Here is a 23,121-nt window from a genome sequence, read left to right as displayed (position 1 = left end):
TGAACCACTCTGCGGCCTCGTGCCCAGAAGCTACCCGCTGCAATAGATGTGGTGGTCCTCACCGCCACACTGTCTGCAAGGTAGCGAGGGAACAGGCGAGGTGCGCGAACTGCGAAGGCAGTCATTCTGCCTCCTTTCCTGGCTGCCCCTTCCTGAAAAAGGCAATTAGGGCACACTACAGACATTGGATGATCCTCCACCCGATATCGCTTCACCCTCCCCCCCCCCCAACCAGTTGGCCACTGGTGGCGCAGGCCATATTCTGGCCAGTTCGATCCCCTAAAATAGTCCACAAACTACCTATACCCATTCTGTTACAAATATCATGAATTCAAGAAATAGCACTCAAGGCTTAGAGGTCGATGGGCTAGAACTCCTTACTGGTCCGCCGGGACCTATGAGAACTGTGGCTGTAGTGAACTCCACAATATTCTGCAGCACCTGTTTGGAATCCAGGATCACTCAGAAAACGAAGAAACATATCTATCTTTTGCAGTGAACTAAGTGCTCCTCCTCTTGTTTAATGAACTTCTGTCACAAAATGATCTGTCATATAATCGACACTGATGCTTTCAAAACGTAACAAACGTTTGGATCGGCTAGGCGTAATATTATTTCTGTTCTTGTAACACTTCTTGCTGCGTAAATTCACGAGCCCTGCCATATCCAAAATGAGATAAGCACAAACAAGTATTCCCTTTAGCTAGCTTGAATATATTTAAGAGATTACTTCTTGGGTTAAGACACTACTTGTATTTATTCAACCGAAATAAGAGAGTACTAGAAACATTTTAAGGCACTATTTAAGCTTTAAGGCAATACTCAAGACTTGAAGTGTTTACTCATCTCAGTAAGTAAAACCTGGCTTTTATTCAACGAATGATAAGTAAGTACTTAAATTACAGCAAGTAACAATAAACACTTATTTTTATGCAACAGACAATGTTTTCCGGCTCCTTGGCTGATTCCCGGCAGGGTTGAGGAATTTTACTGCGTATAGTTAATTCCTCCGGCTCGGGGACTGGATGATAGTGTTCTTCTCAATACTCTTACCTTCATCAGTTTACAACACTCGACGCTAACAATCACCACAGAGACACACATTCCGTCACGTAGGGTTATCGTTTATAAGGGCATCCGACTGTAAAACTAGGCCAAATTCACGCCAAGTGACGACCCCAGTACATTGGGAAAATGCCAGGAAGAAGAATATCTAATCAATTGATATTCATAAAAATAGAACTTTAACTCATACCTCACTTGAACTATTAATTGTAACGATAATTAAGTGTCCAGTTGTTCATTCGTTTCATGGTCTTGAGGCAAATGTTGCCATTCCTTGCATTGTGTGTGTGTGTGTTTGTGTGGATTATCTTTCTCATAACCTATGTTGGTGAGATGTAGTGTTTACACTGCACTGTGTCTTCTGGTATGGGCTAGAGCAATTTGTTACTTTCATTGACCTGTCTCAGTCTCATCCTTGGCTTTGACAATATGAAAGTGACCGAGGTATGAGCGATGCTAGTAATAACATTTCTTATGCAGCCAGTTCCTGTTATGAATGGTGTGAAAATATTGCTCATAGGGTCAGTTGGTGCATGCATTTCAGTGGGCTTGGCAGGCTGATATGCAGTAGCAACTACTGGCTCGGTGAAGAAAGCAACGGGAAACTACCTCACTCCTCATTTCCCTAGTACGCCTCTTCAGTGACACTTAAGCTATCTGTTGATAGCTTTCAGTGGAACTGTGGAGGATCAAACCAGCCTTCGGGCTGCATACCCAACATACATACAACCTATGTTAAGCTAGTTCTGGCTTGTGTATATGTGTGCTTGTAATTTTTGAGACTATATTGGATTTTCTAGGAATTGGAATAAGGAATTGCCCCAGTGTCTTAGTGCGACGTTAAATCCCTAGCAAACGAATCCTATCGTTTACAGCTCTTTTATATATTTGCCAGATATGTTCATTTTAGAGGGTTCTTCTATGAAGTTGCTGGATGAGGTGATATTCGTGTTATATTTGGCACTTACTGCTTTACCAGATGAATGTACCGAAGGTTGTGAACGTCATAGGTCCAAGCGTGGCATGACTTACTTAGTAGATTTGGTCATCATAACACCAAGAAGACAGAATACCTTACAAACCAGAGTGACGGTAATATTGAAGTCAATTGTGAAAACCTACCGAAGACCGATACATACTTTCCATCATTTATGATCTCATTTATGTAGTTAACACCAACATTAACGCTGAAGTGCGAGCAAGGATAAATGCTGGATGGATGCGATGGAGGGAGGTAACGGGAGTACTCTGTAGCAAGAGAATGCCGATACGACTGAAGGCGAAAATATACCGTGCTTGTCCAGTCGCAATCTATGCAGGTGAGTGCTGGGCAGTTACGGGACGAATAGAGCACCAACCTCACGTATGGAGATACGTAGCCTATATTGCATTGGCCGATGCGAATCTTTTGCCTTGACTACATTTCAAAGGACTCTATTCGGGGGTAGACTGGCATCGCCTCAATATGAGAAAATGCGTCAGAGACGTCTCCAATGGTATGGCCACATCATGCACTCAGCACCTCATACCGTCGCCAATACCACCTTAAGTCAGCGAAACTCGATCGATTTCAAGGCCAAAACAATGTTTTTTTTCCTAGTTGCTTTACTTCGCTCCGACACAGATACGTATTATGGCGACGATGGGACAGAAAAGTGCTAGGAGTGGGAAGGAAGCGGCCGTGGCCTTAATTAAGGTACAGCCCCATGCCTGTTATGAAAATGGGAAACCATGGAAAACCATTTTCAGGGCTGCCGACAGTGGGGTTTGAACCTACTATCTGCCGAATACTGGATACGCAAGCGACTGCAGCTATCGAGCTCGGCACCAAAACAATGATGGCCGACATAAGAGCACTCCACCTGCAGCCTAATGACGTTTTCGATTGCTGGAAATGGCGCTCTTTGATCCATCTAGCGGACCCTACAACAGTAGGATAGACGCTTAGAAGAAGAAGGAGGAGAAGAATGAGGAGAAGAAGTAGTGTACTAACGATATCTGTGCGCTTCGCTAAACGTACAAATCATAGTGATAATCTCCTTTCCGGCATTTTTCATAGTTTATTTAGTTGGCATTTGATATGCACTTGAGATAGTTTACAGACGGATGTCCTTACTGAAGCCAAACTTATATACAAATCGCCAAAAAAAAAAAAAAAAAAAAGGAAATTTCAAATTTCTCTGTTAATATTAGTTATAAGAGTAGATTATTTACATCAATCAAAGGCATTTATGTTGGCAATTGGGCTGCAGTGAGAATTGATGGTAGAATGAGTTCGTGGTTCAGGGTACTTACAGGGGTTAGACAAGGCTGTAATCTTTCACCCTTGCTGTTTGTAGTTTACATGGATCATCAGCTGAAAGGTATAAAGTGGCAGGGAAGGATTCAGGTAGGTAATTCAAATCGCGTGTGGCTTCTAGTGCCGGGGAGTGTCAGAGACAAATTCGGCTCGTCAGATACAGGTCTTTTGATTTGATACCCGTGGGTGACCTGCGCGTCGTGATGATGATGATGATGATGAATACGACACATAAACCCAGCCCCCATGTCAGCGAAATTAACCCGTTATGGTTAAAATTCCCGACCCTGCCTGGAATCGAACACAGGACCTGTGTGGCCAAAGGACAGCACCGCTAACCATTTAGCCATGGAGCCGGACATTCAAATAGGTGGAAATGCAGTAAGTAGTCTGGCCTATGCTGACGACTTAGTCTTAATGGAAGACTGTGCCAAAAGCCTGCAGTCTAATATCTTGCAACTTGAAAATAGGTGCAATGAGTATGGTATGAAAATCAGCCTTGCCAAGCCTAAATTGATGCCAGTAGGTAAGAAATCCAAGAGAAGTGCATGCTAGATTGTTGATAAAAGCTGGAACAGGTAGATAACTTCAAGTATTTAGGATGTGTGTTCTCCCAAGAAGGTAATAGGCTATAGTAAATGAGATTGAATCAAGGTGCAGTAAGCTAATGCAGTGAGCTCACAGTTGCGATCAACAGTATTCTGCTAGAATGAAGTCAGCTCCCGGACGAAACTATCTTTACATCGGTCTGTTTTCAGATCAAATTTGCTTTACGGGAGCGAAAGCTGGGTGGACTCAGGATATCTTATTCATAAGTTAGAAGTAAAAGACGTGATAGTAGCGAGGATGATTGCTGGTAGAAGGAGGTGGGAACAATGGCAGAAGGGTACTCGGAATGAGGATATAAAGGCTAAGTTAGGAATAAACTCGATGGATAAAGCTGCGCGCATAAACCAGCTTCGGTGGTGGGGTCATGCGAGGCGAATGGATGAGGATAGGGAAATTACTGACTCTGTTATTGAGGGTAAGAGAAGTAGAGGAAGATCAAGATGACGATGGTTAGACTCAGTTTCTAATGATTTAAAGATAAGAGGTATAGAACTAAATGAGGCCACAGCACTAGTTGCAAATAGAGGATTGTGGTGACGATTAATAAATTCACATAGGCTTGCAGACTGAACGCTGAAAAGCATAACGGTCTATAACAGAGGTGCTCAGCTGGGTGCCCGTTCAGACTAGCCCAGTGCGGCCGAGCTCGCGTGACGTAAATGCGGGCGGCTTACGTAACAAGCATACGTCACAGTGAAGCGAAAGAGAGAACACACTTGGCAGGGAAGGCAGCAGTGACTTTGATTGTAATTACGCAACTCTCCTCCACTACTCAGCGAAATGTTGACTGGGTACAGTATTTAAAATGAAACTAATCGCAAAAAGAAAGCCCTGACCTTTTCAAGATATTCCGGTTTGATTTATACTGCGCTCGATGTAAACAATCAGTTTTTTCCCCTCATATTTATTCATTCAAAGAAAACTGCGTTATAAGTTTTGTATTACTGTCTACAAAGGTACAGGGTTTAAGCGTACAAGCTAAGATTTATAATTCCTTGGGTGGAAATGGCAGTATTTCCACTTTAAAAACATTCCTGTTATTCATTCAGCAAAATGTTTCAACAAGTTTACTGCTTGATTTTGGAGTGTTGTGTGACTTTCCCTGTTAAATGAATTTATGAACATAGTATTTGATACTTATCAGGCATCCGATTATATTAGCTACCCTCTAAATGGCGAGGGAGTTTCATTATAAGTAATAATCATTTTGTGTGACTATTTCTAGCCGAGTGCAGCCCTTGTAAGGCAGACCCTCCGATGAGGGTGGCCGGCATCTGCCATGTGTAGGTAACTGTGTGTTATTGTGGTGGAGGATAGTGTTGTGTGTGGTGTGTGAGTTGCAGAGATGTTGGGGACAGCACAAACACCCAGCCCCCGGGCCATTGGAATTAACCAATGAAGGTTAAAATTCCAGACCTGGCCGGGAATCGAACCCGGAACCCTTTGGACCGAAGGCCAGTATGCTGACCATTCAGCCGACGAGTCGGACTTCATCATGAGTGAGGACATAGATATTTAATATCCAAGATTAAAGTACAACAACAATTTATAATAATAATAATAATGTTATTTGTTTTACGTCCCACTAACTACTTTTTAAGGTCTTCGGAGACGCCGAGGTGCCGGAATTTAGTCCCGCAGGAGTTCTTTTACGTGCCAGTAAATCTACCGACACGGGGCTGTCGTATTTGAGCACCTTCAAATACCACCGGACTGAGCCAGGATCGAACCTGCCAAGTTGCGGTTAGAAGGCCAGCGCTTTAACCGTCTGAGCCACTCAGCCCGGCAACAACAATTTAAACGCACCTACCAAATAGATATCCAGTACAGTATGCCTTGAAATAAATAACCTAACTAATGTTTTTCCCGGCAAGCATGATCCGATTGTTGGTGAGTTTTTCAGATAATTTAAACCCAAACAACCTCAAGCCACAGCGTATCCACCCTAATTCCGTATTATATTAGAAATGTTTCTAAAGCATCTCTTGAAATTTAATCGTGAAAGAATTGTAATTCATTACATACATTATAAATATATTTGAGGTTGCAGGCCTAATTCCTTATTGTATCTGGTAAAAATACGTAAACTGCAATGGACATTAATAAATTCATTTCTTATAACGTAAATTGAAAATGAAGTGGATTTCTGCCTTCTTTCATTATTTTCTACCTCCAATTCAAACTCGAGTATCGCCGCAGTGATCAAAAATGACTGGGAGAACTTCGTCCAACCTTCATGGCCTGTGACGTAGCCACAGCGTCACTGGCTGAATAGCATAGGGCCTACGCTCATCGCCTGCCTGCCTGCCTGCCTGCCCGCCCATTTACAGTGTTGGGCGCCCGTAGGACGGAATGCTCAGCGTGAGCACCTCTAGTCTATAATGATGATGTATGTATCAGTTATACCGATAAAGCGTACGTAATGAAAGTTGTGCAAAATAAACATTTCCTATATTTTAAGTTGCATAACATTTCACCGTATGAGGAATATTAACGAAGATATTCAAGTTCACTACATTTTTCACAAACTTCAAAATATCTGTGGAAATATTACCTAGTTCTATCTAAAAGATGTACATGACAAAACATATTATACTTTATTCGGCTTATTTCCAGGTACTTCTGTGATCGCTGGAGACACCCAGGCGCATTTTGGTCTTCCTGACGCCACGCGATTTCTTTTCTTTTTTAATGAAAATTTCAACCCAGGATTGACTGTGATTCGACCGTTACTCAGCAACTAAGCCACTGAGATGAACACGCCTCCATGACACATTTTATAGAATATCTCATTTTTAGTCTATGTGTACTGTATATAATAATGGAGATATCCACGCTGATGTTGAAATAACGTACAGTCGTAATTTAATAAGTTACCTGGCGATGTGATGTGATTCGTGTGGCCTTAGGCTGGTGTCCTGATAGTTTTTTATAAGCTGCAAAAATCGCGTGATAATTAGTACCTATTAATCAGGAAGATAATGAAGATGACTATCGGAATGAGAAGGAACATGTGTAGGAACGAACAGTCGAAGAATGAGGAGAAAGTGAATCTTGAGTTAGGACGTGGGGAGGTGATTGAATACCTAGGCTTAAAATATACTAATAAGAAAACATAATATCATGGCCTACAATGTCCCAAGCTCTTAAAACCTATCAACAATATTAACAATAACGTTAGAGTGACCGACTGTTGTTGTAAGTGTGCTTTGTCTCTTCTGCAGTCACTATTCAATCAATCAATCAATCAATCAATCAATCAATCAATCAATCAATCAATCAATCAATCAACCAATCAATCAATCAATCAATCAATCAATCAATCAATCAATCAATCAATCAATCAATCAATCAATCAATCAATCCATCCATCCATCCATCAATCAATCAATCAATCAATCAATCAATCAATCAATCACTACTGATCTGCATTTAGGGCAGTCGCCCAGGTGGCAGATTCCCTATCTGTTGTTTTCCTAGCCTTTTCTTAAATGATTGCAAAGAAATTGGAAATTTATTGAACATCTCAATTGGTAAGTTATTCCAATCCCTAACTTCCCTTCCTATAAACGAATATTTGCTCCAATTTGTCCTCTTGAATTCCAACTTTATCTTCATATTGTGATCTTTCCTACTTTTAAAGACACCATCCAAACTTATTCGTCTACTGATGTTCTCCCACGCCATCTCTCCACTGACAGCTCGGAACATACCACTTAGTCGAGCAGCTCGTCTCCTTTCTCCCAAGTCTTCCCAGCCCAAACTTTGCAACATTTTTGTAACGCTACTCTTTTGTCGGAAATCGCCCAGAACAAATCGAGCTGCTTTTCTTTGGATTTTTTCCAGTTCCTAATCAAGTAATCCTGGTAAGGGTCATACACTGGAACCATACTCAAGTTGAGGTCTCACCAGAGACAAATATGCTCTCTCCTTTACATCCTTACTACAACCCCTAAATACTCTCATAACCATGTGCAGAGATCTGTACCCTTTATTTACAATCATATTTATGTGATTACCCCAATAAAGATCTTTCCTTATATTTATACCTAGGTATTTACAATGATCCCCAAAGGGAACTTTCACCCCCATCAACGCAGTAATTAAAACTGAGAGGACTTTTCCTATTTGTGAAACTCACAACCTGACTTTTATCCCCGTTTATCATCATACCATTGCCTACTGTCCATCTCACAACATTATCGAGGTCATTTTTGCAGTTGCTCACAATCTTGTAACTTATTTATTACTCTGTACAGAATAACATCATCTGCGAAAAGCCGTATCTCTGATTCCACTTCTTTACACATATCATTGATATATATAAGAAAACATAAAGGTCCAATAATACTGCCTTGAGGAATTCCCCTATTGTTTGCTACATGGCATTTTTGCTGCAATTACAAAAAAAGACTGACTCAAACAGCTTGTAGACAATAGTACTGTCTCATAATTTTGCTGTTTTTTGTTTGTTTTTTAACCAGTATTTTCACTTTCTGACTTTGCCATGAGCCTGAGCGCAGTTCTAAGAGGGCACCTCTTCCCTTTCTTGGTGAACGAGTCTGAAGTGTAGGCGAAGGCAAAGAGCTTTACATGGGAGCTGGGAGTTAATGCATGCAATTCTGGAATACGTTATTCTTGTTTAAGGGAGAACATGAAATGAACTAACAAATGTTTTGCTTCACCTGGCATAGTAATATATTAGGTGTATATTAAGTGTAGTTTGTAGGACGTGGACAGGAGGCAGGGTGTTGCGGCTGTCACATACTGGCTTAATATAGAGCACTACTAATTGTGTAGCCGCATGTCTCATTAGAATACTGACAAGATGTCACCGACCACACAATTCAGAATTAATTCTGATTTATTTTCTTGCAACAATTTGCAAGTCGCTGACATGTATTCACAACCGCGATGTGGATAACGATAGTTCCTTGTTTCTACGATTAGATGACGGAAATTAATCTCGAGTTGTCTTTCCTACTACTAATCTTGGTGTATGGAGTTGATGTGATGTTGATGTGATGCTTAGTAATGAGAAAAGGACATGCAAGTATCTGTATAAGTCACAAAGAAAGAGTTGACCCCGCAAAGCAAAGTATACGTGACACCAACTTCAATGTTATTCATTTTCCTTGTATAGACTTCATTTTCAACATCATCCAACAGGGAGCCAACGACAGATTAACATGGGAACGGTCTACAACTGAATTAAATGTAGGACGATATTATGTCGCACTTCAACCCACCGTTCCCCATAAACCATGGTAAAGCACGATCAGCCTTATCAGACGACATCTTAGGAGTATAATATGGATGAGACTTGCTCATGGATGTTACCCAGATCACATCTATCGAATTAACGTGTTGTATGCACCAATGTGCAAGTACGATTCTCCATGCTTTGGTATCTTAAACCATCTGACTATACAATGTATAAAATATCGTACAGCGTGAGAAGAGATGCACATGAAAATCATAACGTTAAGATTACCTTGGCCTACAAGTGTATTACTTTCTATAACCAGTGCATTTCCACCAATTATTGCAAAACAGATGTATTAAAATATTTTGTGGAGTACATCGGCTACATAGTTTATACAAAACGTAAAGTAAGTTACAATGAGCCGACGATGAAAGGTCTAAGAATAAACAAGCTACCTAGTGTATGTGGTACATGATCTGTGTGTTTTATTCCACTGGTAAAAGATCTCTAGTGACACATTAGAAATGTATCCCATGAAATTAATTAAAACCCATCAATTAGGCCAGTAAAATGAAACATCGATATTGACATAAACGCCCATTTTATTAGTATTGTTGTTATTTATTTAGCACAACTATCACAATAAAAATATGCCCAGTAAAAGGAATAGCTTCACGTGTATACAATTATTATTATTATTATTATTATTATTATTATTATTATTATTATTATTATTATTATTATTATAGAAATATTGGAGTTTTTTGGAATACCGTATTATTATCCAGAAATTACTTATGTTTCTTGAAAATTTAATTAAAATGTAGTTTCTGAAATCTTAAAGCCATTTTGGGTTAATATTCCGTCCTTTTATAACTACAGGGTGGCGCACGAATAGTTGACGCATTTGAAAAGCAAATATAAAATGCATCTTATGTACTATGTTGTTAAAATTTCGCGCACCCCTTCCCCGTTTCATGGAAATATCTGTAGAGGTGACACTGCTGCTTTGTCTCCAAATTCCTGCATTCCAGTGAGCTTTCTGCCATGGCCGACCACGGCCAACTCTCCGTTCTGCAGCGCGCCAAAACAGTTATCTGTTATTGCGAATCAAAATGTGTTACGGCGACACAAAAAAATTTCGTGCTCTATTTCAGACTAGGTGGGCACCAGCAAGGAACACCACCCTTCGCTTATACAGAAACTTTTGAAGGACAAGGCAGTGTGAAAGAAGAAAGGCGACAACGTGCACCAGCAGTTCAATCTCCTGAGGGTCGCCATGCAGCGCAATCCAGACAAGTCAACACGGGGGGCTGCAAGAGAGAGTGAAATATCACGCCATTCAGTTCAAAGAATGTTACCCGGGTATCTTCAATTGTACAATTGTACCCGTACGAAATGTCTCTGTTACACAAGCTAACAGCTCTTCACAGGCAGAAGAGTTAGCAGTACACCTTATGAACTCAAGATAAAGATGAAATACTGTTTAACACTTGGTTCTCTGATGAAGCCTGTGAATTCTTTTTATGGGGCTATTTGAAAAAACTATTTTTTTCAAGACCTCAAAGCCGCATGGAAATACGTGCTCGGTTTGTGCAGCTTTCCAGTGAAATTCATGAAGACCTGTGCCGCAAAGTCGTCAGAAACATGCGTACTGGTCTCGAAGAAGTTATCCGCCGAAGTGGAAGCCACATTGAACATGTGATATTGTGAAATGTATTTCCAGGTTCCAAGCTGCCTGTGTCTAAAATTTCATTAGTGTTTTGTGAAAAATAAAGTTGTTATTCTAAAATTAAATGTGTCAACTATTCGTGCGCCACCCTGTATATTGAAAACAACAGTGCCCTGAAGATGGTTTTCCGTGGTTTCCCATTTTCACACCAGGCAAATGCCGGGGCTGTACCTTAATTAAGGCCACGGCCGCTTCCTTCCACTTCCTAGGCCTTTCCTATCCCATCGTCGCCACAAGACGTATCTGTGTCGGCGCGACGTAAAACAAATAGCAAAAAAAAAAAAAAAAAAAAAACAGTAGGATTTCCACTTATGATTAATGGAGTATGGAAAGATACTGGAATAATTCCAATATTGTGAACTCAATCGGTTATTTAATAGAACTTGAATAGTCGACAACGGTGTTAGAATAATTGAAAATAATATATCCCAAACAAGAAACAGTGATAAAACAGACGAAATCATAACATAGATTGGAAGTGAGGTAGGGCTGTGTGTTGTTCCTAGTGCTATTGAATGTTCACTCAAACTTCACTCCAGCAGATATGGAAATGCAAGTAAGGGTTAATGACGAGCCAATAAATGCGCCTTAATATGTCTATCTACAATTATTGAGAACTTTAACTGTGTAATTAGTGGAGCGACGGTTCTAAATATAAACATCATAAAGTACAAACTAATGGTTTTCAGACGGACTACGAATAAACCTGACACTTAAATCTCAAATACCAAGTAGGCGGATTTAAATAACTCGGCTTTTGGGCTACCTATAAATTTGACCATGATATGGAAATTATAGTTTATATAGAAATAGAACCAGAAGCACTTTCAGGGCATTGTTGTGTGGTGATTCTCTCAGCTTAAAACTCCGGCAGCGCTTAATAAAACTCATGATGTTTTATGTTTATGAGAATTAGCGAACACATTGAGGCGGCTAAAAGCTTTCGAAATATGACTGCACAGAGAATGTTATATTTTCTTCTGGTGCACATGATACTGTTTAACCGATAGGTTTTACGACGAACCAATAGTTGAACAGACTGCTGACTTCCACAAAGTACAGAAGAATAGAAACGATTACTGTCAGTTTCAGTTTCACCATGTGTAAATTCAACACATTACAATTCTTCGGGAGTGAATGAACGTATTTCAAACGACATTCATTATATTAATATATTTTCTTCCTGTTTTCAATTATGCTAAGGATAATAAGGGGTTTATATTTAAAATACGTTTGTTTTGATAATTATCTCTCTCTCTCCAGTCGTTTCACTCATGACTGATTATCGTGACCCAAGGACTTTGTTGTTTCTTTTATAAGCTGATACCATTCTGTACGTACTTGCGTTTTCCGGACAGTAATTCTCCATGGTAAATCCATGATCTCTCTTACTTGATCAACCCATCTTTTTGCGACCCATCCTCGTGTCCTTGTACCAGAAACTTTTCCTTGGACAATTAATTTTTCCAGGTTGTCATCCTCTCTTCTCATAATGTGACCAAAGAATTGCAGGATTCTCTGGTACACAACTTGGCATAAACTTTCTCGTATTCCAATTTCCCGGATGACAGAATCATTTGTTCGCCTGGCTGTCCACGGAATTTGCAACATCCTTCTCCAGCACCACATTTCAAAGGCGTTGATTCGGTTCCTGTCTTTACCTTTTATGGTCCAAGTTTCGCATCCATACAGGAAGATCGAGAACACAAGCGAATGGACTAATCTTTTTTTTGATAATTAGAATTTCTACATTTTTAATTAATTGTAGGTCTATCCACTAATTTAATGAGCCCTTCTCCTAACGTTCTGTCTGTAAAAGGTTCTTGTTGTTTAAGAAATATCGCCGGTGGTAATGTTAGGTGGCTCACCCTGAATGGGCTACAGGCCTATACTGTATATGGGATCAAGAAGTATCCCTTCCAATCTTCCCATCCCCACCAAGGCCCCTGTTCAGCATAGCAGGTGAGGTCGCGTGGTCATCCTCCCCAGTTGTATCCCCGACCCAAGGTCTCACGCTCCAGAACACTGCCCTTGAGGCGGTAGAGGTGGGATCCCTCGCTGAGTCCGAGGAAAAAACCAACCCTGGAGGGTAAACAGATTTAAAAAGAAGGAAAGGCGTAGTCATAAAAATGCATCAAGAAGATCTCCCAGTTAGCAACGAAGGCAATACATATGGTAATAGTCATTTCTAAATGGCGTGCTCAGAAAAAAGTTATTTCATTTTTTTGATCGTGTTTTGCCTAAAGTTTGTTTTCAGCCATTCAAGTACAATATTTCGCAATATTAACCAAATGTAATGACATTTTCTGTTCCTTCATTATAAAAAAAATGGAAATTAAATTTGATGAAAGTGATCTACTACTTCTTTTGAAGTTTGCGTTTAAACGTAAATCAATACAGAATTTATTGTCCCTTTCACTGAGAAGACACAATCAATATCAGAGATTTAAACATGTAATAATTCAGTGTGGTGTTAGGAACAGGAACAGCCGGCCCCGAGGTGTAGGGGTAGAGTGCCTGCCTCTTACCCGGAGGCCCCGGGTTCGATTCCCGTCCAGGTCAGGGATTTTTACCTGGACCTGAGGGCTGGTTCGAGGTCCACTCAGCCTATGTGATTAGGCAGTATTATTGAACCTGTATGTTTTCTTATATATATCAATGATATGTGTAAATAAGTGGAATCAGAGATAAGGCTGTTTGCAGGTGATATTATTCTGTACAGAGTAATAAATAAGTTACAAGATTGTGAGCGGCTGCAGGGTGATCTCGATAGTGTTGTGAGATGGACGGTGGGCAATGGTATGATGATAAACGGAGTTAAAAGTCAGGTTGTGAGTTTCACAAATAAGAAACGTCCTCTCAGTTTTAATTACTGCGTTGATGGGGTGCAAGTTCCTTTTGGGAATCATTGTAAGTACCTAGGTGTTAATATAAGAAAAGACCTTCATTGGGGTAATCACATAAATATGATTGTTAATAAATGGTACAGATCTCTGCACATGGTTATGAGGGTATTTAGAGGTTGTAGTAAGGATGTAAAGGAGAGGGCATATAAGTCTCTGGTAAGACCCCAACTAGAGTATGGTTCCAGTGTATGGGACCCTCACCAGGATTAATTGATTCAAAAACTGGAAATAATCCAAAGAAAAGCAGCTCGATTAATTTTGTTCTGGGTGATTTCCGACAAAAGAGTAGCGTTACAAAAATGTTGCACAGTTTGGACTGGGAAGACTTCGGAGAAAGGAGACGAGCTGCTCGATTAAGTGGTATGTTCCGAGCTGTCAGTGGAGAGATGGCGTGGGAGGACATCAGTAGACGAATAAATTTGAGTGGTGTCTTTAAAAGTAGGAAAGATCATAATATGAAGATAAAGTTGGAATTTAAGAGGACAAATTGGAGCAAATATTCGTTTATAGGAAGGGGAGTTAGGGATTGGAATAATTTACCAAGGGAAATGTTCAATTTTTTGCAATTTCTTTACGATCATTTAAGAAAAGGCTAGGAAAACAACAGATAGGGAATCTGCCACCTGGGCGACTGCCCTAAGTGCAGATCAGTAATGATTGATTGATTGATTGATTGATTGATTGATTGATTTATTGATTGATTGATTGATTGATTGATTGATTGATTGATTGATTGATTGATTGATTGATTGATTGATTGATTGATTGATTGATTGATTGATTGATTGAGGAGCTATCTGACGGTGAGATAGCGGCCGCGGTCTAGAAAGCCAGGAATAACGGCCGAGAGGATTCGTGCTGACCACACGACACCTCGTATTCTGCAGGCCTTCGGGCTGAGCAGCGGTCGCTTGGTAGGCCAAGGCCCTTCAAGGGCTGTAGTACCACTGGGGATGATAAATTAATGATTGATGAAAGTATATATTTTATTTTGAAAATTGTCCGACTCGTTGGCTGAATTGCCAGCGTACTGGCCTTCAGGTCAGAGGGTCCCGGGTTCGTTTCCCTGCCGGGTCGGGGATTTTAACCTTCATTGGTTAATTCTAATGACCAGCGAGCTGGGTGTATGTGCTGTCCCCAACATCCCTGCAACTCCCACACCACGCATAACACTAGCCTCCATTACAATAACACGCAGTTACAAGGGCTGCAATCGGCTAGAAATAGCCACACGAAATTATTATTATATTTTGAAAACTATAAGGACATATCAGTTGAAATTCATCGTAATATCTATCCTATAAATTAGAAGCGATTGGTCAAATGCGAAAAATGTCAACAAGAAATAGTGAGCCTCGCCTTAAACTAAGTGAACCCTCAGGATACTCGGTTCTCGAACTCGCCCCAAAATGAGATCCAGAGAGTATACGATATTTCTTGTTGTCCCCTGTGAACCACATTGAAATGGATTTCACGCAGTAAGTGTCTCGTGCAAATGGTTGGAAATATCATGGGTATACACTATTCTTACAACGTCCAATAAGCTTGTTGACAGATGGTATAAATTATAACCACCACAGGAAGAAAAAGTAGATCAGAGGTGAAAATGCTGCTTAGGATATAACATACGTATGGTATGATGATCAGGAAGAGAGTCGAATAAAGTCTATGAATTGATAACCTAATGAGATACTGTTCGTACTCTCTTCATGAACACAGCGATTTTAGTCCATTAGGTTTTGAACGTAATTGAAACTATTGAAGGGCAGGACTAGACACGAGAGAATGAAGAAGCAGATGATCTTGTCGGAAGCCACTTGGAATTTAGTTACGAGTTTTTTTATTCTATAATGAATGAAATTAACCGCGAGTGATCTGGTCAGGTGCCTATCATTGCGCGCCTTGCTCATTGGGATGCGCTCGACATCATTTCGCAGCTGCAGCCTCGCTCATGAAAGCGTGACTTGCTCCAAGAAGTTAAGTGTTCTCTTAGCCAACAAGTAAAAAATGAGATGTATGAAAAATCCAGTTTTCCCTTTAATACGCCATTTAACGGGTGGTGACCTCCTACATTGTGATTGCCTGCCACACACACGGGGTGATAGGTGTCTTTTCTCAGTTCTTAGTGTTGTTTCCAATAAAGGATATTGTAAACATGAACATGGACTTTCTCTTCCTAATACAAGATTATAGGCATTCTTGTGTGGATGCAAAGGACGTAGTAGAATAAATACCATAGTTAGTGAATCAGGGCACACGTAATAGCTGATAACTTCAAAAAGTTCTAACCCAAGAGAATCAGAAGAAAAAGAGATTTACTTCCTTCTACTAATCTTCGTTGTACCAGGTACTGTAGGTCTATATAGTGGACCTCCGGGTAGTTGGGAAGCCGATCATCCTGAACTTCGGTGACCTTATCACTGCCCTCTCCTCCCGCCCTGATAAGTCAAGGTTCATTTGCAGAAGGGCGGGCAATTCACTAGCGGGCAGCACGCAATCGTTTATCCAGATACTGCACCTTTCTTATCATCGCTTAGCTTCAGATATCTTACAGGATCTAATTGTTCTGTTGGTTTTAGATAATAATAATAATAATAATAATAATAATAATAATAATAATAATAATAATAATAATAATAATAATAATAATAATAATAATAATAATTTGACTTATCCTTAATTGATCATAGTTTTAAGAATGCGAGAGTACTAAAACTTTGCTGTGGAATACGGTTTATTTGACATCTAAAAAGCAGTCCGACGCGCACTATTACAGCCTTAAATATCCGAGCCGATCTTCTAACCTACTCTGTTACACGATCAGTCATTTGTCTTTCACAACTATTTTATTGACTTATCAAAAATGTATACGAGCGGACGTAGGTAGAAAATATCAAATTATTGTCTGTAATTTATATTAAGAAGGATTCCGGATCCAAACAAATAGGGAAAAGGCCAGGAAATAAAAGAAGAAGAAGAAGAAGAAGCCTATATTAAGAGAGATCGAGAAGGGATCATTTCAAATAAATATAAAATAACGGGATTGTTTTCACTCGGCTGTTGCAGATGAAGTGTCACCACATTTATTAACAAAATAATACTATGTTCATCTTCTTCTTCTCCTTCTTCTCGTATGTATGTTCAGTCCTCAGCCCGAAGGCTGGTTGGATCCTCAACAGGTCCGCCATTATCTGGAATAGATGGCCTAGAAATCACTGAAGTGAAGTACTAAGAAATGAGGAGTGAAATAGTTTCGCGTTGCTTTCCTCACCGAGCCAGAAGTTGCTATTACATATCAATCTGCCAAGCCCACCGAAATACATGCACCAACCGACCCTATGAGCAACATTTTCACACCATTTATAGCAGGGACTGGTTGCATAAGGAACGGCATTACTAGCATCGCTCATACCTCAGTCAATTTAATATTGTCAAAGGCAAGGATAAGACTGAGACAGATCAATGAAAGTAACGAAATTGCTCTAGCCCATACCAGAAGAAGTAGTGCACTGTAAACAATGTCTCGCCAGCAAAGGCATATTCTTCTTTTTCTTCTTATAGTACAGTACTGTGTATATACACTTTTAAAAGCTATCACTGACACGTTTCAATTGACTGCATGGTCAGTGTAATGGCCTTCAGTCCAGAGACCCTGGGTTCGTGTCGGTCATTTTATCCGGGTCTGGTTAATTACTCTAGCACGGGGGCTGTGTATTTGTGTTCATTCACGTACAGAACACATTATCATACTACTGACCACCACAGAAATGTGTGATGGTGAACACATCGCTTTGCATGGACTACGCCTACCGAGCGAGTTGGCCGTACGGTTAGGGACGCGTAGCTGTAAGCTTGTGTTCGGGAGAAAGTGGGTTCGAACCCCACCGTCGGCAGCCCTAAAGATGGTTTTCCGTGGTTTCCCATTTTCACACCAGGTAAATGGGCTGTACCTTAATTAAAGCCACGGCTGCTTCCATTCCACTCCTAGCACTTTCCTGTCCCATCGTCGCCATAAGACCTTTCTGTGTCGGTGTGACTTAAAGCCAATTGTAAAAAAAATACCAACAAAAAACAACTAGGCCGTGAATGGTTTCAACCACATGACTTCACACAGCATGAAACAACAAATGGGTTCTCACCAAACACGTGTTTTCATAGGTACGGTAGCTTCCCTTGTAGCATAATAATGTTTTTTACGCGAACGACGGTGCTGTCTTTCATTCCCATGTTGATTTCCTGTGACATATTATAAAAATTATAGAATCTAGTTTATATTCATCATTAACGATATATTCTACTCACTGCATTTCAAAGAGATACGACCATTACGTGTGACAGTGTCACCATCTTACGGTAATCGAACCAATTATACTTAGCCGTTACCATTTTTAGTGTAACATCTTCTCTTACGTACATTAAATCCAGCGTTTGTATCAGATCAGATCATCTGTGTTTTGATTATTTTAATTTCTTGGATTGCTTCATTTTACAGCACTAAAATTATAAAAAGTTCTTGGTACAACTACGACCATTCTAAACCAATTAGTGGGGCTACGGTGGTGGTGGTGGTGATTATTTTTTAAGAGGAAGCACAACTAGGCAACCATCCTCTAAAGTAGGACTGCGTACAATAACATTTGGTTATCAATCTTAATTTCATCGTAGGCTATAGATTTGATGGAAGAATGTCCAGTACTCCAGTCTGACCTAGAATTACAATACCCTATTTGTAATAAGCTGTGTAAATCGACTTTAGGTGTTAAAATTCTCGTCGGTAAAGCTCACTCCAAACGTAGGAGAAATAAAATAGCTATGCAATCTGCTATCGACAACACAACCAAGCCCACTGAAATGCACACACACCAACCGGCCATATGAACAATTTTACACCATTTATTACAGGAACTGACTGCATAACGAATGGTATTACTTGCATTGCTCACACCTCAGTCACTTTATATAAGCTGAATGTCAATGAATCCCATACCAGAATATACAGTACACTGTAAACATGAGCTGATCTCATTAAATGATAATCTTGATTTACCCAATATATTGGGGTTGTATGGTGGCCAAGTCTATAAGGTCTGACACCCTGGTTAGCCGGTTCGAGTTCCGTTGGTCGGTAGGGTAGGCGAGGTGGTGGTATGTCATTTATAATCACTACACTGAACTTCAAAAGCCTGGATTCCGCGGGGCCAACGTTCTCACTGACGCCAATGTTTTATATCGTAGCTTAAGAAACAATACCACGGATCTGATAATGATCTTCCTACCCACTATTTTCCTTATACAAATGGTCACGCCTCCCAGCCACATATGGATATGGAGTCTATCAGAACAATTTGCTTTGTGTTTATTTTCCTATGCTTATGTGTACAGGGGCCGGTCCCACGGTGTAGGGGTAGCGTGACTGCCTCTTACCCGGACGCTCCGGGTTCGATTCAGGGCCAGGTCATGGATGTTTCCGTAGATTTGAGGGCTGGTTCGAGGTCCACTCAGCCTACGTGAATACAGTTGAGGAGCTATCTGACGGTGAGATGGCGGCCCCGGTCTCGAAAGCCAAGAATAACGACCGAGAGGATTCGTCGTGTTGACCACATGACACCTCATAATCTGCTGGGTACCGGTCGCTTGGTAGGCCATGGCTGTTGCGCCATGAACATAGAGTACATTACAGGCCTTACTGTAGGAGTGCGTGGATACGTCACTCAAACATTAATTCCGGCTCCATGGCTAAATGGTTAGCGTGCTGGCCTTTGGTCACAGGGGTCCCGGGTTCGATTCCCGGCAGGGTCGGGAATTTTAACCATCATTGGTTAATTTCGCTGGCACGGGGGCTGGGTGTATATGTTGTCTTCATCATAATTTCATCCTCATCACGACGCGCACGTCACCTACGGGTGTCAAATCAAAAGACCTGCATCTGGCGAGCCGAACATTTCCTCGGACACTCCCGGCACTAAAAGCCATAATCCATTTCATTTTCCTACATTTATGAAGAAATGGGGCAACGGAAAATTTTAAATTGGATCATGCGTCGAGAACATCATTTCATATAATATATACACCATAAATGTGATTAGAAAGATCATTGTCAGGTATGCGGTATTGTTTTTAAGCGACGATATATAATCTTGTGTTTTTGTTTCTGTTTAATCTGAGAATGATAAACTGATGTTGCAGTATGTTTTTCTGGGCGATTAACATTGGCTTACATGAATAAATAAAAATGTCAAAGCATTGAAATCGTAAGCGGAGGTTCGTTTAAATCTCCAGTACGACTAATTCCAAAGAAAATTAAATAAAACTTTACTGTGTCTTTACCCCAGAGTGAGGAGAACGTCTAATCGGCTTATTACGTCCTCTAAATATCTTTTACTCTGGTGGTAAAGGTTTCATATGGTGACAGTGGCTCTATTTGGTAGAAGAATCTAGTAACTTTTATCCATCCTGTTTGAAAGACAGGTTTCTTTAACGTGGCTACTTCTACAATATGCGTTAGTACTTTTTGGTATTATTAGCCAAGAATTCACAGACTATTGCGGAAATAGCGAACTACGCTGGGGAATTACTCTGTTGCGGATTTAGCCAAAGTATTAGAACTAGAATAAAGTGTATTAATTGTTGTTGTTGTTGTTTCTCTTTGTTTCCCTATCCCTTAGTGCCGTTTCTATATAGGCCTACGGGGTTAGAGATGAAGTGGAATGAATCTTTTACGGCCAGACGCCCTTCCTGGCGCCAAACTGAGTTTAGCAGCTAATGAAGATGAAATGAATGAATGATGAATAAAACTGGGTAAGGAGGTAGAAGGAATCGCCTGTGGCATATGAATTGGAACTGTCCTGGCATTTTCCTGGAAGTGAAAAAGGGAAACCACAGAAAACCATTCTTAGGGCAGTCGACGGTGTGGTTCGAACCCATTCGTCTGCCGAATGCAGAGCTGGGCTCCATACTCGTTACGCGTTAACACGCGTGGCCACTCAGCTCGGTAATAACGGGAATTAATCGAAAAAGTAAATTATAATATTGGGTTGAAGTAAAATTAAATGCAGGGTGAGTAATGCTTGTTCCAGTGTATAAATATAATTTTGATTATCATTCTCAAAATCCGTCATACTTCCAGTTTTGTCTCAACACTAGCAATACCAAGGTATTTCAAAGAACATGTATCGCCAACGGCGAAAATTTTGTAACCACTATTACTTCAGCGTAACACTCACAGAAATCAGTAGATAGGCTGAAACCCAGGCAAATTATTTCGTCACATGAATTACCACCTCAAAGTATATCATTTCCGCTTCTTTAGGACTACTATCAATAGCAAGATTAATATAAACTCAATAAGTCACCTAGAATTCCTAATATGCAATAAATACTATTTTCATACTTTTGAAGACCATTTACAAAGCAAAGCAAAGTCATCTCCGTAGAGGTCACGAAGTCCCTTGGAGAGATGAAAGGTAAAGGCTTCCACTATCCGTAACCTCGGCATTTGGAGGCGTAGAATTGTCAGCTCTACCGCTTTCGCCCTCAGGAAATAACCTGGTACTCATATTTGGTGTACACTGAGTGAACAACAGGGCCACGTAAGGTGCAAATCTTGTTTCTTAATGTTTCGACTTCCTAATGGGGAATCGAAGCTACGTCCTTCTGGGTGATCAGAGCAAGCCTTTACCGCCTTGAGCAGGCAGCCCCCCTAAAGACCATTTACATATTTATTTTAAATAATAGAAAATGTGGGTATAAAATTCACCCAATGATATTACTGGGGTTAATATTATGGATTTAGACGAGTCTCACCAATCTGAAAATCGAGCCAGATACCGCGGAGTAAAATAGTTGGAAACAAGACGAGATATGTAACAGCTGGCTTCAAGAGAGGAATGGAGCATGTAGTAGCAGGTGTCTGGAATGATTTAATGATAAAAATGGAGGAAACAAAACCTCTTTACGATCTGCTGCCGAGTTACGGCGAGACTGTCCTCTTTACTGAGCATTGGGGTGACAATGGAAAGGGTGTGTACCTCTTGGCTACTTGTAGTGGGACGGCGATGATACATAGCCACTGTCTCCTCCAGGAAGGCTGCACTACATCAGCTATGTCCGCACTCTCTATTGTCTGTTCCGCATCGCCGCTACGCGATCTGCCCCACTGACGTGTGAAAAACCAACATCCTGGATCTTACTGGACACTGCGATATTTCTGTCACGTCAGGTTATTTATGTGCTTTGGCATCAGATCCAGATACAATCCATAACCTACGACGCCTTAGTTATCTCTTTGTGACAAACAATTCCTCGCAGAAATAGATAACACTTGGATAAATGAGAGGTTTTTTTTTGTACTTTAATTTACCTAAGCAGCAATCTAAGTAACTTTCAACCCTCACACGTAATTCGTTGTAATAAATTGCAAAATCTCACTAGGATTTTTTTTAAGAAAGGTTAAAAATATTGAGACAAACCTCTGAAGAATTTTAGAACAAACAAATGTATCGTATTAAATAATAATCCGGCTCTTTTCTTGAATATTCAAGTGTAACGGCCTTCGGATCAAGAGGTCATGGGTTTGATTGCCGTCGAGGTCGGTGATGTTAGTCTCATCTGGATTGTTATTCTAGCTCGGGGACGGGTTCTCTGTTTTTTAATGCATACCCCCTTCATTTACACACATATCACCTCACTAACAACCAGCACAAAAACTTGCAATTGTGAATACATATGTACCTAGACATATGGTTGACGTCGTCAGAAAACTAAGCTTAATTGCCGACCCTAAATAAATGGGAAGAAGCCACAAAAAATGTTAGTATTATTATTATTATTATTATTATTATTATTATCATTATTATTATTATTATTATTATGATTATTATTATTGTTACCGTGGTTTGGTGGATTAGCAGAGGTGAAAGAAGGTGCGGGGGTGAACAGGTCTCAGGCTACGAAATTAAAGTTAATTTAAAATTTAACAAGGTTATATTTTCTTTTAAAAATTCAGAAATAACAAGAATGGCAGGTACAGAGTAGCAAGGCAACAAAAGAACAATTACAGTATTTACAGGATTTGGGCTTCGAACCCCGAACTCACAATTCTTGGGCAACTAGCCCAACTTTACCCCAAAACAAGATTTAACAGAGGGGCAGAAAACCCCATTCATGCCCAGGAGCACTTGCTCTAAATTACACAGAAAAGCCTCCTCGAGGCATACATACTCAATTTTCAAGAAAGAGCCACTCGCTCTCAACTTTAAGCCTATCAAAGGCCACACCAAACTCCACCTTCAAGTTGTCCTCTAAT

Source organism: Anabrus simplex, chromosome 1, assembly GCF_040414725.1.
Source record: "Anabrus simplex isolate iqAnaSimp1 chromosome 1, ASM4041472v1, whole genome shotgun sequence".
NCBI lineage: Eukaryota > Metazoa > Arthropoda > Insecta > Orthoptera > Tettigoniidae > Anabrus > Anabrus simplex.
The sequence above is the reverse complement of the archived record's forward strand: the minus strand, read 5'-3'. Positions refer to the sequence as shown.